Source organism: Bidens hawaiensis, unplaced genomic scaffold (genome assembly GCF_021521415.1).
Source record: "Bidens hawaiensis isolate Kalapana, Puna unplaced genomic scaffold, B.hawaiensis_p1.1 tig00001758_1, whole genome shotgun sequence".
NCBI lineage: Eukaryota > Viridiplantae > Streptophyta > Magnoliopsida > Asterales > Asteraceae > Bidens > Bidens hawaiensis.
The window spans coordinates 1,004,708-1,019,990 of NW_027491099.1; the positions used below are offsets into that span (position 1 = coordinate 1,004,708).

Below are 15,283 nucleotides of genomic sequence, written 5' to 3' on the forward strand. Positions count from 1 at the left end.
AGACTAAAGGTTGAAACTGAATTTCTTAAGAATTTGGTCTCAACTGGGAACATTTGTGGAATACTGAATCAAGTGAAAGAACAGGACAAATATAAGACAGTTCCACCTCCATTCAACAACAACTTTATGCCAAAGGTTGACAAAGAGAAAAGAGATGCATACTTACAACAATTCAAAGATGTCTTTCAAGACAGGGAAGAATTTGTTGATTTATACAAAAAGGTAGAAGTGAATGAAGATGGAGAGTTTGTGATTAAGAAAGAAGTGAAAATGGAAAAGTCAATTGGAGTTCAAGTCTCTGAGGATGACTTTGATTCAGATGAGTTGGATCAAGATGATCTGAGTGATTTGAGTGATCAAATCACTGAAAAGGAAATTCAAGTTGCTGAAAAAGGAAGAAAGTATAAAAAACCTGAATCTGTTGATAAGCTTCCAAAGTATCCACCAATCCCACCAAAATCAAAGAAACAAAATGATAACATTAAAAGGGAACATGTCTCTTTTGATATCTGTGAAAGGAGAAAGATAAACTACAATGCAGTCAGACCTCCAAGCAAGACTGTATTGAATAGGATAAAGCAGAACAACAAGAAGAAGAAGGTGAATGAAAAGACTAATACAGAAATCTTTATCCCAGTTTATCCAATCTTTTCTAGTCATGAAGTGTTAGGTGTTGGAGAAGTGGAGACAATGGAAGAATATGAGAAAAGACAGTCAAGGGTTAGAGAAAGCAGTGATGAAGAACCTATGATTATGAAGAAGTTTGTCTTTGTCAAAAGCAATGTTGAAAGACAAGACATCAAGATTGAGGAATTTGTTCCTTTTTCAATTGACTTTGATGGTTTGAAGAATCAGAAGACTTTAGGAGTCAATACACCTAAGCCAAGTGAAAGATTCAAGAAACCAAAAGAACATGAAGTCTTCAAAGGAAAAGTTTGGTGCAGAAAATGTGATGAATATGGTCACCACACAGATTCGTGTCATGAAAGATTCAAACTCAAACCATTTCATGTACCAGATGGAAAAATGTATGGTCAAGACTTTGCATTGTACAAACAGAAATATGAAATGTATTTGGGAAAAGGGAATGTCTGTGGAAAGAAGACAATTAATGAAGAGAATGTTGAAATCAAAGGAAAGAAACATGTGACTGAGTGTGCAAGAAGAAGTAAGTCACCACAGAAGCACAAGAAGATGATAAAGAAGAAAAATCAGTCATTGAAGATTAATCAAGACATTCAATCAGTTAAATCTGATGAATCATATGGATCATTAAACAGTGAAAAGACAAGAAGAAAAGATACTTATCAGAGAATAAAATCAACTGAGCTTACTGGTGATGAGAAGTTCTTGATGAAACATGGATATGAACCACAAGGTTTCACTTGGAAACTTGAAGCAGAAACTAAAATTGAAGCTGTGGCTGATGTAAGAGACTACTCAGATCAAAGGACTATGTCTTGAAAGAAAATGTCACTGACTCAGTTGAACCTCAATGTTCAGTTTCACTTTTCAAAACACCAAGAGAATGTGGCTATGAAACTGATCATTCTGATAATCTGGAAATCACTCATGCAGATCCTGATTCTACAACACTCACTTCCCAGGCTGTCACTGAAATTGACACTGATAAGTTGCAAGTTGATGAAACTTGCACCTCATCACTTAACTAATCAAATTTCTCTTTGAGCAGGAACAGGCCACTCCATTGAATGACATATGGTATATGGATAGTAGTTTTTCTAGGGACATGACTTGTGGCAAGAGGTCACTTGTGAACTATGAAGAGAAATATGAAGGTCCTGTTGCCTTTGGGAGTGATGAAAATGGTGGAAAGATTGTGGGTAAAGGAATCTTGACAAATGGAAAGGTGTCATTTGATAATGTGTTTCATGTTGAGGGACTTCAATACAATCTTCTGAGCATATCACAGATGTGTGATAAAGGTTACAAAGTTAGTTTTGATGATTCTCATTGCTTCATCTTAAAACCTGAATTTGTGATTCCACCTGAGATGATTATGATGATGGCACCCAGAAATGGCAACTTATATGAGTTGAATATGAAAGAAGCCATTTCAAGAGGTGGTGCATGTTTTGTTTCCAAAGCCACTGAAAATAAATCAAAATTGTGGCATAGGAAATTGTGTCATGTAAACTTAAAGAACATGAATATACTGGTCAAGGGTGAACATGTGATTGGTTTACCTACAAGAGAATTTAAGTTTGATGATCACTGTGATTCATGTCAAAAGGGCAAGCAACACAAGTCTACTCATAAGACAAAGCTCATCAATTCAATTGATCAACCACTTGAGTTACTTCACATGGATCTTTTTGGTCCTGTGAGTGTGCCAAGTATTGGAAAGAAAAGATATTGTCTGGTAATCATTGATGACTATTCAAGATATACTTGGGTCTATTTCCTAAGTACCAAGGATGAGTCTGCTGAGTTGATTATGGGTTGTGTTACAATGATTGAGAACAAGCTGAATAAGAAAGTCAAAATGATGAGAAGTGACAATGGTACAGAGTTCAAAAATGGAGTTATGGAAGAATTCTGCACAAAGAAAGGAATATTTCAACAATTCTCAGCTCCTAGAACTCTGAACAAAATGGTGTGGCAGAAAGAAGAAACAGAACTTTGATAGAAGCTGCCAGAACCATGTTGACTGATGCAAATCTGCCTGTCACTTTTTGGGCTGAAGCAATCAATACAGCATGTTATGTTCATAACAGGGTACTTGTAAACAAAAGGCATAACAAGACTCCATATGAAATTTTCAATAACAGAAAGCCTTACATCAAGTTTTTCAAGCCCTTTGGTTGCAAATGTTTTCTATTGAACACTACAGATTATTTGAACAAGTTTCAAACTAAGTCACTAGATTGTTTCTTTGTTGGATATTCTAGTCACTCAAAGGCATACAGAGTTTATGTGAAAGATCACATGAGTGTGTTAGAGTCATCTGACATCATTTTTAATGAAAATCAATTCAATACAGTCAGTGGTGCAACATGGCTGTTTGATCATGAGAGACTAATAAAGTCATTCAAGATTTATTCTGAAGACTTTGATGATTCATTCTACAAGACCAGTGTGATTTAAGAGAATAAGAAGAAAGAACTGGACTTGGAAGAATTGTGGAAGAAGGTTGCTAGAAAAGAAAAGGAATACACTTTTGTGAAGAGCTCCTCAAGCAATGCAATTGAACAAGATCTGGAGATAACAAGTCAAGACTGTCCTAAAATGATCATGTTCAAAATGGGAGTGACACAGGCAACCAATCAAATGAAGATGAAGCTGCAACAACAGCAAGATTTCAAGACTTGTTTCAAAGCTTGAATCTGGGAAACAATGGTGCATCTACTTCAGGACAAAACAATGATGAAGCACCAGAGTTTCATGATGCAGAAGCTGATTTGATCATTGAAGAACCTGAACTTAATGAATCAAATCTTGACACAAATTTGTCTACAAATATGATAATACAAACTCCTACTGTTGAAAAGAATCATCCTGCTGAAAATATCATTGGTGACTTGCATGAAAGAGTAACAAGGAGTCATTCTGAGATAGCAAACATCTGTCTTTACTCTTGCTTTCTATCCCAATTAGAACCAAAGAATATTGCTCAAGCATTAAAAGACAACAGTTGGGTAGAGGCTATGCAAGAGGAATTGGCACAGTTTAGAGATTTACATGTATGGGATCTTGTAGACAAGCCACATGACAGATATGCAATTGGAACCAAATGGGTGTTCAGAAACAAAAGGGATGAAAGGGGTTTGGTGAGACTTGTAGCACTGGGATGTCTTCAAGAAGAAGGGATAGACTTTGAGGAAGTATTTGCACCAGTTGCAAGACTGGAAGCCATAAGAATTTTCCTTGCATATGCTACCTCAAAGAACATAAGAGTATTCCAGCTTGATGTTAAATATGCATTCCTAAATGGAAAGATTGAAGAAGAAGTGTATGTGGCTCAACCACCAGGTTTTGAGGATCCCATGTATCCAAACAGGGTGTATAAGTTAAACAAAGCCCTTTATGGATTGCATCAGGCTCCTAGAGCATGGTATGATGAGCTATCAAATCATTTACTTGAAAATGGTTTCACAAGGGGAGCCATTGACAAGACACTCTTCTACAAAAGAAAAGGGTCAGATTTGCTGCTTTTACAAGTCTATGTTGATGATATCATCTTTGGATCAACAAATGAAAATATGTGTTTGGAGTTTGAAGAGGTGATGAAGTCCAAGTACAGCATGAGTTCCATGGGTGAAATGAACTTCTTTTTGGGGCTACAAGTTCAACAAATGGCTGAAGGGACCTTCATTCATCAAACTAAGTATGTGCAGGACATTTTGAATAAGTTCAACTGTCATGCTTACAAGACTGCTTCAACTCCAATGGACACCAAAGAAAAGATGATAGCTGATGAAAAGGGGGAGTCAGTTGATGAGCATGAATACAGAGCCAAGATTGGATCTCTGATGTATCTGACTGCAACAAGACCAGATATCATGTTTGCTGTGTGTGTGTGTGTGCTAGGTTCCAGTCAAATCCAAAAGTCTCCCACATGAATGTTGTTAAAAGAATATTCAGATACCTGAAGGGAAGACCAGACTTAGGGATTTGGTATCCAAAGAACCTATCCTTTGATCTGATTGCATATACAGACAGTGATTATGATGGATGCAATATGAGTAGAAAGTCAACATCAGGGGGATGCCAGTTTTTGGGAGAAAGGCTAGTGTCATGGAAATGCAAGAAACAGACTACAGTATCAACCTCTACTGCAGAAGCTGAATATGTTGCTGCATCTGCCTGCTGTGCACAAGTTCTCTGGATTCAAAATCAGATGCTGGACTATGGTTTGAATTTTCTAAACACCCCTATTCTGATTGATAATACTGCTGCGTATTTTACTGTTAAGAATCCTGTGCAACATTCTAAGACTAAGCATATTGAAAGCAGACATCACTTCATCAGATATTGCAGTGAAAAAGGTTTGATTGAAATGCAAAGAGTTAATACAAGTGATAATTTGGCTGACCTATTCACCAAACCACTTGATAGAACCAGATTCAATTTTCTTTTAAAAGCCCTAGGGATGATCAACTCTGATGAAATCTGATTAAGGATGTGTGCTTGGTTGGGTACCTCTATGTGCTACTTGAATATTTTATTAGAGGTTACACTTGCTAAATATGTTGCTGAATATGTTGCTGAATATGTTACTAAGTATGTTAAATGTTATGTGACATAACTATTTGTATGTGTGTATCTCTGTGATAACTGATTATTTTATTAGAGATTACACATATTGAATATGTTTCAACTAAATGTTATTTAATATGTTTTGATTATGTCCCTGTTTTGATGTTAACTGATAGGTGCTTGAGTAACTATCTGTGCAATTTGCTTGAAATTGATGGTAATTCTTGACTATCATGTTAACTGATCTGATGTTATGATAAGTAGTTTGATCTGTTTAGGTGAAACTGAATGCTTATATGATGTCATGAGTAATCACATGTTTACGGTTACTTGAATATGTTCTTAATCTGATCTTCTGAAATTGTTAAGATAGGATAGACATTGAATGTTAGTACAGTCTGTTTTTCTTGATGATGTTAAGAATGATTAAGATTTAAGTATGTGATGCAACTGTTTGTGTCAAAATGAGTTTTATGTCAAAATTAAGTGATTCATTGGATTTTATAATGAATTTTGCATAAATACTATATTTTGGTCAAAACATGAGCAAGTTAATTAATGGTGAAGAGATATGATAAGATTATTCAGTTCAAGCTTTTAAGAAGCTTAAAAGAAGGATTTTTTTTAAAAGGGAAAGTCTCAAGTAGTTATTTTTGCTGAAAATTATGTCATTTGCCCAGTTAGAAGGACATGCACTTGTGTATGTTTGGTCCTTAAATCTCTACAGATTCAAAGGATAGCCATTGACCTGAAAACTGAATGCATTTGGGGCAATTATGACTTGTTTCTTATTTCTTCACTTAAAACTATGTAAATAACTCTGACTTTAACAGGACATATATTCACATGTATGTTTGGTCCTGTTGACCACTTTTGGTCAAAACAGGATAGCCATTAACCTAATAAGAAAGAGATATTGGGGTGATTGAATATTAAACTGTGTTTTTGGGAAATGATAGTACATTGACTACTTAGCTGCTCATATGGAATTATTAGGCAAAAAAAAGGCCTTAGTATAGTCATTAACATGTATGGTTGCTTTCCCATGATGATGTAAAATCTAAGGTGATATAAACATAATGAATATGCTAATCTTTATGTGGAGATGCATAGTTGTTTTGCATGTCTCAAGATAGGTCTCTCCGAATGATATGGCAGAAAAGTGATTACCCAGTCATACACGAGCCTGTTGTTATTTGGTCAACCAAAATGAAACATCTTTAAATATGACAAAGAACATGGTTAAGAAAATTTGAGAAAATATCAAAAACAATGGGAAGAATGAATAAATCAACCAAAAGTTGATAAGTGTTTTAAATATTTTATCAAACAAGAGGGTTACAACAAGAACTACAAAGATGTTGGCAAAATCTGTCCCATCTTGAATGAAAGGCATGTTGCTAACTGTAAGTCCAACGTTCAACCTCTATATATGTTTGAATCTAAAAAATACAAAAAAATACAATAAGTTCTGTCATACAAAAAAACTATTTTTGACCAAATACAGGAGGTTGGAGTCAAATTGGGGTGATCTGGGGAAAGCCAAATAAGCTTTGAGAAGAGATATGAGGCATCATAGCACAGTGTTGACCATTATTGCATTATGCTCAAATTGAACTTTAATCATATCACCAAAGAGATGAAAATCATGCTAAGTTTATACCTGCTGTTAACCTATCTAAGTTGTCATAATAATGCTGAGAGTGAAGTAATGAGATAGCTGCTTAGCTTAGTCAATATGATCCCATTCCTGAGATCTTTTCATTTTAATAAAGATATTGTTTTAAAATGAATTATAGCTGAAATTTGATCTCTAAATGCACCATTTGCACTTAAACTATGTTCTGAAATGATACATAACTTAGAAATGTCTTTGACAAGTGGTTTAAGTCAAAAAGTGTTGCATTTTGCCTAAAATAGGTTGAATATGTAAGTTCGAGTAAGGTTTGATGATTTATAACCTTCTCGAGCACAAACTGTTTGAATATGTATTTTCGGGTAAGGTTTAACCTTTCCGAGTACAAAACAGTTGATTATGTGTGAATATGTAAGTTCGAGTAAGGTTTGATGATTTATAACCTTCTCGAGCACAAACTGTTTGAATATGTATTTTCGGGTAAGGTTTAACCTTTCCGAGTACAAAATAGTTGTCTATGTGTGAATATGTTGTTTCGGGTAAGGTTTGAAAAATCTCAACCTTTCCGAGTAAGCTTAGTCATTTCTGACTAACTTTATGATTTCGAGCATACTTTGAAGTGTTTACACTTTTCGGGTAGAGTACACTGTTGCACTCATTTTCCCGAGTAAGCTTGAAGTCTTGAGATGATTATGTGTTGAAATAGCTGTCTTTTAACAAGAAATTCTTGTTTCGAGCAAGCTATGCATGTTATATGCTAGTTTCAAGTAAGCTATGCATGTTATATGCGGATTGTGTTTCCAAGCAAACTTTGTGAACTTGAGTAAGTACACCGAGTAAGCTTTGTGTGAATATGTTTTTAGGAAAGGCTTGTTAATCTTTCCGGGCACGCTTAGATGTTACTGTTTAAGTTTGTCATGTTTCGGGTATGGTTTGAAATGTTGAGTTTCCTCGAGTAAGGGCATACCTGATGATTGAATGTGTTTATCCTAGCGAGCTCAGTGCTAACTTAGGATTTTCGAGCAAGCTCTATGAAATTTTAGACTATAGCACACTTAAATGTTTATGTGTTTAATTTCATTTCGAGCATGCTCTGTGATATATGTGGTTATGATTTCTTTGAAATTACAAGTGTTTTCGGGCAAACTTTATTTTCCGAGCACACTTTATATTTCGGGTACACTTGTGTTCCTTCAATATACTTGGTAATTTCAAACTTTAACTTTCCGAGTACACTGTCTGCTAGAATTTCTTTTTGAGCACACTTTGTACTATATGAAAGTTATTCGGGTATACTTTACATAAGATTGTTGTCCGAACACACTTTACATTTGAAAGAGTGCTCGAACACACTATGTATACAAGCATACTTGAATGAATGCGTTGATTGAATATGTAAGATGGTATGATGAAATTGTTTAGATTCATACTTGAATGAATGCGTTGATTGAATATGTTAGTTAATATAATAAAATTGATTATGATTCTTTTTAGGGTTCATGCTAGATAAGTTTTAATTTGAAATTGAGAAATGCTTGAGAAACTTTATCTTTACATACTTTACCACTTTTGGACACACTTTTAAATAGATAAGGAAACCATTCTTGAAATAGATAAGAAAGTTATGTGATAAAAGACAAGATTCTCACTTTATCTGACATGCTAAAAAAAAACAATATATGCAGACCTTTATTCATAACTCTTTTCTGATAAAGCTGCAGATATGTACCTTACTTTTGACTTAACTCTCTTTAAAAGAAGACCTGTATATGCTATTTAAAATTTCAAAATTCACATTTCAAGAGTAACTAACATTTGTGTTTTTGTGCAGACTTCAATATTATTCAAGACAACGGTTTGAATTGAAATATTATTTTTACCTTAATTTCTTTTTACTTTCAGATCTAACTGATAATTGTCTGTTCATTGATGTAACAAAAAATCAGCAATGGATCCAACTCCAAGTAATTCCAATTCCTACAAACATCATCTTTCTGAAGAACTGAAGAAAGCATTGCAACGAGTTCAAACCCTAATGTCTGAGGTTGAGAAGATCTCAGCTGCCCCAAAACAGGGGGAGAAAGTACTGAATCAGGGGGAGAATTCGCTGAAGCTTCTCTCAATTTATGAAAAGGATAGCTCAGATGATGAAGCTGACAATGTTCCAGAAAATGAAAGGAAGGATCGTGAGGAAAGAAGGAAATTAAAAGGAAAAGAAATTGCACAAGAGGATGTTGAAATTAAGAAAATGGACTTTGAAATGAATACAATGAACTCTGAACTAAACGAATCTGAATCAGAAGCCAAAAGAGTCTATGAGCAAAGAATGACAGAAATTCATGACAGAGAAGTTCTGAGTCAAAGGTTGTCTGACAAAGACTTTGAAGAACAAGAAAATTTGTTGCAAATGTTTGAAGATGAGAAAAGGCTAAGAGATGAAGTGATAAATAAACAGAGAGAAGTCCCATAAGAAGTAATTGACAACTGCTTAAATGATAAAGAAATTCCAAATGGTGTGCTAGTATCTCTACTCAAATTGATTAAACAAGAAGAACCCGAGACAGAAGTGAAAGAGAAACTAGACACTGTCATTGACATGATTTCAAAGGCTTTAAGCAAAGAAAAGAATACTCAAGACAATGAACTAAAAGGTTTGAAATTGAAAGATGATTTGGAACAAGAAGTGGAAATTCAAAAATTCTTAAGCAAATATGGTGGTAAACCAAAATTTTTGATTAAGAATGGAATTCCTTTTGAATATGTAAAATTAATGACAAGAAAAGAGATTTTGAGCAACTTCAAGAAAATGAAAGGACAACAGCTGAACTTGAAGAAGGGAGCCGCTCAGTCTCTGGTTGGTAAGAACAATGGAATGTCGAAAAATATGGATGATCTATCAAGGATGATAGTGAAAGGGAAATTCAATGTAGAGGAATTCTGCAAACAGACAACATCCTTACTTCCAAAACAAAACAAAACAAAGAAAAGGAAGATATCTGTGGATACTCAGGAAAATCTAATGCAGATGCACTTGAAGATGGATAAAACCCCTGACAAGGTTGTTGCAAAAGGCAAAAATCCTTCTGTCAACCACAATGTTATGCCAAGTGGAATATTCTGTGATTCCAGGACTGAACATCTGAATGTTATGATGGAAAATGGAGAGATTGTGAAGATCTTCTCTAAGATTGACTTCAGAAAATTCAATCTATGGCAATTGAATGTGCTTGCAGCACTGCATCTCTCTGATTCCAAGGAAAGGCAAAGGCTTACAAGTGGTATGCAATCAGAGTTGCTGGGATTCTTGAGAGAGCAGCAAAAATTGGACTTTCCATGCCTAAACAAGCATCTTTGGCTAAATTGAAGAATGTTTAGGATTTGCTTATGAAACTTTTACTTATGTAATTTGATTATGAAATTTGACTTTTAATTTGATGTGTATTTTGCTAAGTGTATGTAACCACAGAGTGTTTTGGGTCAACTGAGGTGTTCCAATCTAGGGGGAGATTTTGGGTCAAGAATTTGACCCAAATGAGGAGATTTGACCGAAAACGAAGAATATGGAAGATTGGAATCTTCTCAACCTCCTCAGAAACTGCGTAGTATTGAATCCGAGCACACCTTGGACCTTCGAGTAAGCTTTTACTTAGCCGAGTACGAGATTTTGCCTCCCGGGCAAGGTTTACTTCAAATAGACTTCTTAAGTGGATATCCGAGCAAGGTATGCTTTTTATTGATTTTCCGAGTAAGGATCATTGATTTGGCATATCCGAGCAAGGTTCACTTTGTCAAGCAGGATTGTTCTTCAAGACCAAGTATTTTACTCTTCCGAGTAAGGTATGGTCAACCAAGTCCAAGAAGCCAAGTAATTGGAAGACCGGGCAAGGTATTCTTTAATAATTATGGTCCGAGTATACTTGATGAGTTAATGGAATATCTCTAAGTTATATCGAGTAAGGTTCTGCTCAAGTAAGGTATGTATTCTCGAGTACACCTTATCAATAAGTTATTCAATGACAATGAGCCGAACAGGACCATAGAAGAACAAGGTTGCTCGTAAGGATTTGTCGGGCAAAGTTTGATAAGTCCAAGAAGATTGAAGTCTACTCGGTGAATATTTTACTTGGTAAAATATTCTTTAAGTAAAGTCTACCCGGAAACTGATTCCAAGTACACTTCTATGTTTACCAAGTCTGAAGGAAGGCCGAGTACACTGCGTACTCGGAGACTGAAGTTTAATGAAAAGCCTACCCGGAAGACTTGTTTTACACTTAGTTTATTTTTGAATATGTAATTTGAATATGTACTATCGGATAGGGTTTCTAGAAGGAATGACAGCTGTCTTAGGTTGGCAGGCCTATAAATAGAATAATTAGGGCACGCCGCCGAGAGATGGAGACAGACACACAGAATACACACGACACATTAATTGAGAATATTTTGTGTGTGTAACGGCTGTCCAAGGATTCCTTATAAACCCTAAATCGATTACTCCTTTTGTATGACTAACATTATATAAATGGAAATCTTTTGAGTGAATCCTGTGTGTGTCTTCTATCTTTGAATATTCATTGCAACCGTATGTTTGTTATTGATTCCGCCTTTAACAAACGATCATCTTTCTAAATATAGTAACCCGTCATTAACTCAATTGTCAACACGATTAATTTTGTGTGAGTTATGACATGATTGATTAAAGATCCGAGCCGAATCGACCATAAAAGTGGGACCTGACACTAGTTGCCACCCATGGACGTAGGTCAGTTTAGACCGAACCACATTAAATCCTCGTGTCCGTGTATTGCTTTCGTGTCGTGTACAGGTTTGTGTGTGCGTTTAATCATAACAAGTGGTATCTAGAGCTTAGGTTCGGGATCACACGAAGAACACTTTGAACCAGCGGAGTCGCCGCCAAACCTTCCGGCCGCCGCCACCCTACCGCGTTGGGGTTTCGCCGCTGCCTACGGTTTACCGTCGTTTCGCCGCTAATAAACCCAACGTGACGATCTTGACTTGGGTTCTGTTTCGAAAGTCAAGCACCGAATCACCACCGTGTACGCGTTGAGTCAAACGTCGTAGTTGAGGAGCAAATCGAGTTTGAGGTGGAATGTCAAACACAGAAGAAAGACTTCTGTTTGACTAAGAATCTCAGTATTTTGTTTGGACCTACTCCTGATCTTGTTTTTTTTCTTTTTTGCTGGGTCACGCTTATTTTGGCAGGAACCAAAAGTTGACAGAAATATTCTTCTTTTGTTATTGTTGTTGAGCCATAATAGAAAGGTAGCATTTGTTTAAAACAAGTGGTGAAATTAAATATTTTGGCAGATTAGTCAATTTATTTGAGGGTTGAGATCCTATTATATTAAGTACGAGCCAAGAACAGTTGAATCAAGATTCTATTTTTATGAAGAACAGTCGTTAAATCATAAGAAGCGTTAAAGAAATCGAGAACCAGTGCCAACCGTGTTTGTCAGGTTTTAAATTTTCAGTTTAAAGTTTAAAGTAGGTTGATTATTTAACAGAGTTCAGTAGAACAGTTGTTAAGTTCAGGCCCGTGCGATTGTTGTGTTTGTCTCTGTTTCATCCAGTTTTTCGTAATAGTCATTGTCATGGTAGAAGATGGAAAGGTTTCGATACAGAAGATTGATGGACAGAAGTTTGGTAGGTGGAAGATGCAGATTGAGGCACTACTTTGTTAGAAAGACTTGGATGTAGTGTTTGAGGATAAAAAACCAGAAAAGTTGTCAGAAGCAGATTGGAAGAAGTTAGACAAGAAAGCTAGGGCTTTTATTACATTGTTGTTGTCGGAAGATGTGGCATTTAACGTCATGAAAGAAACCATGGCCCGTGGTATGATGGACGCACTATCCAACATGTATGAGAAGCCTTCGCAGCGAATAAGGTCTATCTTATCAGAGAGCTAGTGACAACTCGAATGAAAGAGGGTGGGTCAGTTACAACGCATATCAATTATCTTAATTCGAACCTCTCCCGCTTAGTGTCAGTCGACATAAAGTTTGATGATGAAGTTCAAGGTCTTTTGTTGTTATCCTCTTTGCCCGACAGTTGGTCGCAAACAGTGACTGCGGTTTGTAGTTCGTCTACAAAGATTACTTTTGATGGGATTCGGGATTTGATTCTTGGGGAAGATTCAAGACGCCGAAATTCAGGTGGATCATCAAGTGATATATTAGTCACAGAAGGTAGAGGTAGGGGAAAACAACGAGGCAGTGGGAGTAGGAAGAGGAGTCAGTCTAGGACTCATAATGATATTGAATGTTGGGTTTGTAAGGAGAAGGGACACTTCATGAATCAGTGTCCGAATGGTAAGAAAGAGGTGAACATTACAGAAGTCAACACTGCAGAAGAATGCCCAGAAGATGAGTTTTACGTTCTTAGTGTTGAGGATAACGTTGATGCTTGGGTGATGGATTCTGGTGCATCGTTTCATGCCACTCACTGTAGTGAAACGATAAAGAATCTAAAGTTTGGGGATTTTGGAAAGGTTCGACTTGCGAACGATGATATTCTAGAGGTTACGGGTATGGGAGATGTTGATTTGATAACTTCAACCGGTACTTCTTGGACTTTGAAAGATGTTAGGGTTATTCCAAGTTTGAAGAAAAGTTTGATTTCAGCTGGGCAGTTGGATGACCAGGGTTACGATGTTAAGTTCGGGAATGGGCAATGGAAAGTAGTTAAAGGGAATCTCGTTGTTGCTCGTGGCAAGAAAATGGGTTCGTTTTAGTTTTGGTGAAAGACAAAGTCCGGTTCACAGAATCTCGTGGGTAGAAGAAGGTTTGTTTTGCAAGTAACAAACCAAGAGCCAGAGTGAAGATTCAGGATGAACGAGCTAGGAAGGTTAAATCAGTCAGAGGACATCGTGACAGTGGGAGCACATGTCGTGTTTCAGTTACAGTTCTAGGTCGACAGTGGATTAAGAAAACCAGTATTCCAGCTGTAAAAGTCTCTCCAGTGAATTACTTGCTGAATATGGAGAGTGTTTGTTCTCAGGGTATCTAAGGATCCGGTAGTTTGTTTCAGTGGGAGCCGGTAGGGACAGAGAACGGGTCAGGGGAAGTTTTAGCCGTGACTGACATGTTGGAGCTCCGGGGAGCTTCCACGAGCCTTCAGGTTAATTGATGAGAAGGCGGTGGCAACTAGAAGATGGTTAATGTTCGGATTACAGAAGTACAATCAGGAGTGCAGACGAGAGTACTCAAGGCCTCCGAGTTAGAGTTTGTTGGGTTTCGTAGGCCTTTTCGGTGTAGGTCCAGTTTATTATTTGAAGTCCAAAGGGCAGGTCCGGCCTGGTTTGGATTTCTTGTTTAATAAGATACAAACCCTAAGTGTATCTCTATATATTTTATGTCGTGTACTTGTAATCGTTGTCACTCAATAAAGATATACATAGTTGCCACCCGTGGAAGTAGGTCAGTTTAGACCGAACCACGATAAATCCTCGTGTCCGTTTATTGCTTTCGTGTCGTGTTCAGGTTCGTGTGTGCGTTTAATCTTAACACCCTCTGAGTCAAATAGATTGCTAAAGCTTCAACCTAAATGATGGGGATATAAACAATTAGTTTAAGAAATAATGAAACTCACTGAAGAATTAGACGAAAAAAACTAGAAACTAAACCTTTTAAAAATGCTTGTCTCGTCTTCTGATGCAAGATACTGCATTGCAAATTTTGATGTTTCGGCCTCCTAAATCCACTTTTGGCGCTACACGAACATGCTAGTCAGTAAAAGTGAAATATAAAGAGGATCATAGAAAGTGTGGTTGAAACTAATAATCTAATTAATCAATGTTAGTATCTTTAAAAACATGATCTAAATACCCACAAAGAAAAAATGAACTAACCTAATAAGAATAGATTGATTTCCACCATACGCACATCACACAATGAACCAAATGAATTCTACAATTATATATGTATTATAAAAAGAAAACTGGTACGTCCATGTTTAGCTAATTACTTTAAATTAATAATTCATATTGTTTGGTAATAATTTAGATAATTACATCTATGTTCAGGTGCTATTCACAAAAAGATTTTAAACAAAACAATAGCAAAAACAACCTATAAATGCAGCAACATTGCTGCAAAACTTGTACCTGAAGTGCAGTCAAAGTTACAGCATAGTTAGCCTAGTCCTGATAGGAACCAGGTCACACTCTCGATAGTCGAAAGCAGGCTTTTGTCATGCTAAAATGCAGTTAAATCTGTAGCTTGTCCTCGTTGGGTTGGCACCCAAGGGTGAATAGTTAACAGAGGAAGCACAACCACTACTATACTGCTAGTCGATTGCTCTTGAAGACCCGTCATTTCAAAAGGCCCTAAAACTCACAACATATAGAGCATATACTGATGTATAAACATAAAATGAAGCATTAAATGGAATTAAGACTGTCTAGTTCACATG

At 36.4% G+C, this 15,283-nt stretch overlaps 1 long non-coding RNA gene across 1 annotated transcript; it reads right to left on the minus strand.

The window, feature by feature from the left end:
* Window positions 1-14,376: 14,376 nt before the first annotated feature.
* Window positions 14,377-14,779, minus strand: LOC143596815 (uncharacterized). Its single transcript, XR_013146785.1, has 3 exons — window positions 14,721-14,779; window positions 14,496-14,581; window positions 14,377-14,412 (listed from the first exon to the last, which is right to left on the minus strand). It is a non-coding gene; the product is annotated as an uncharacterized LOC143596815 (long non-coding RNA).
* Window positions 14,780-15,283: the final 504 nt, after the last annotated feature.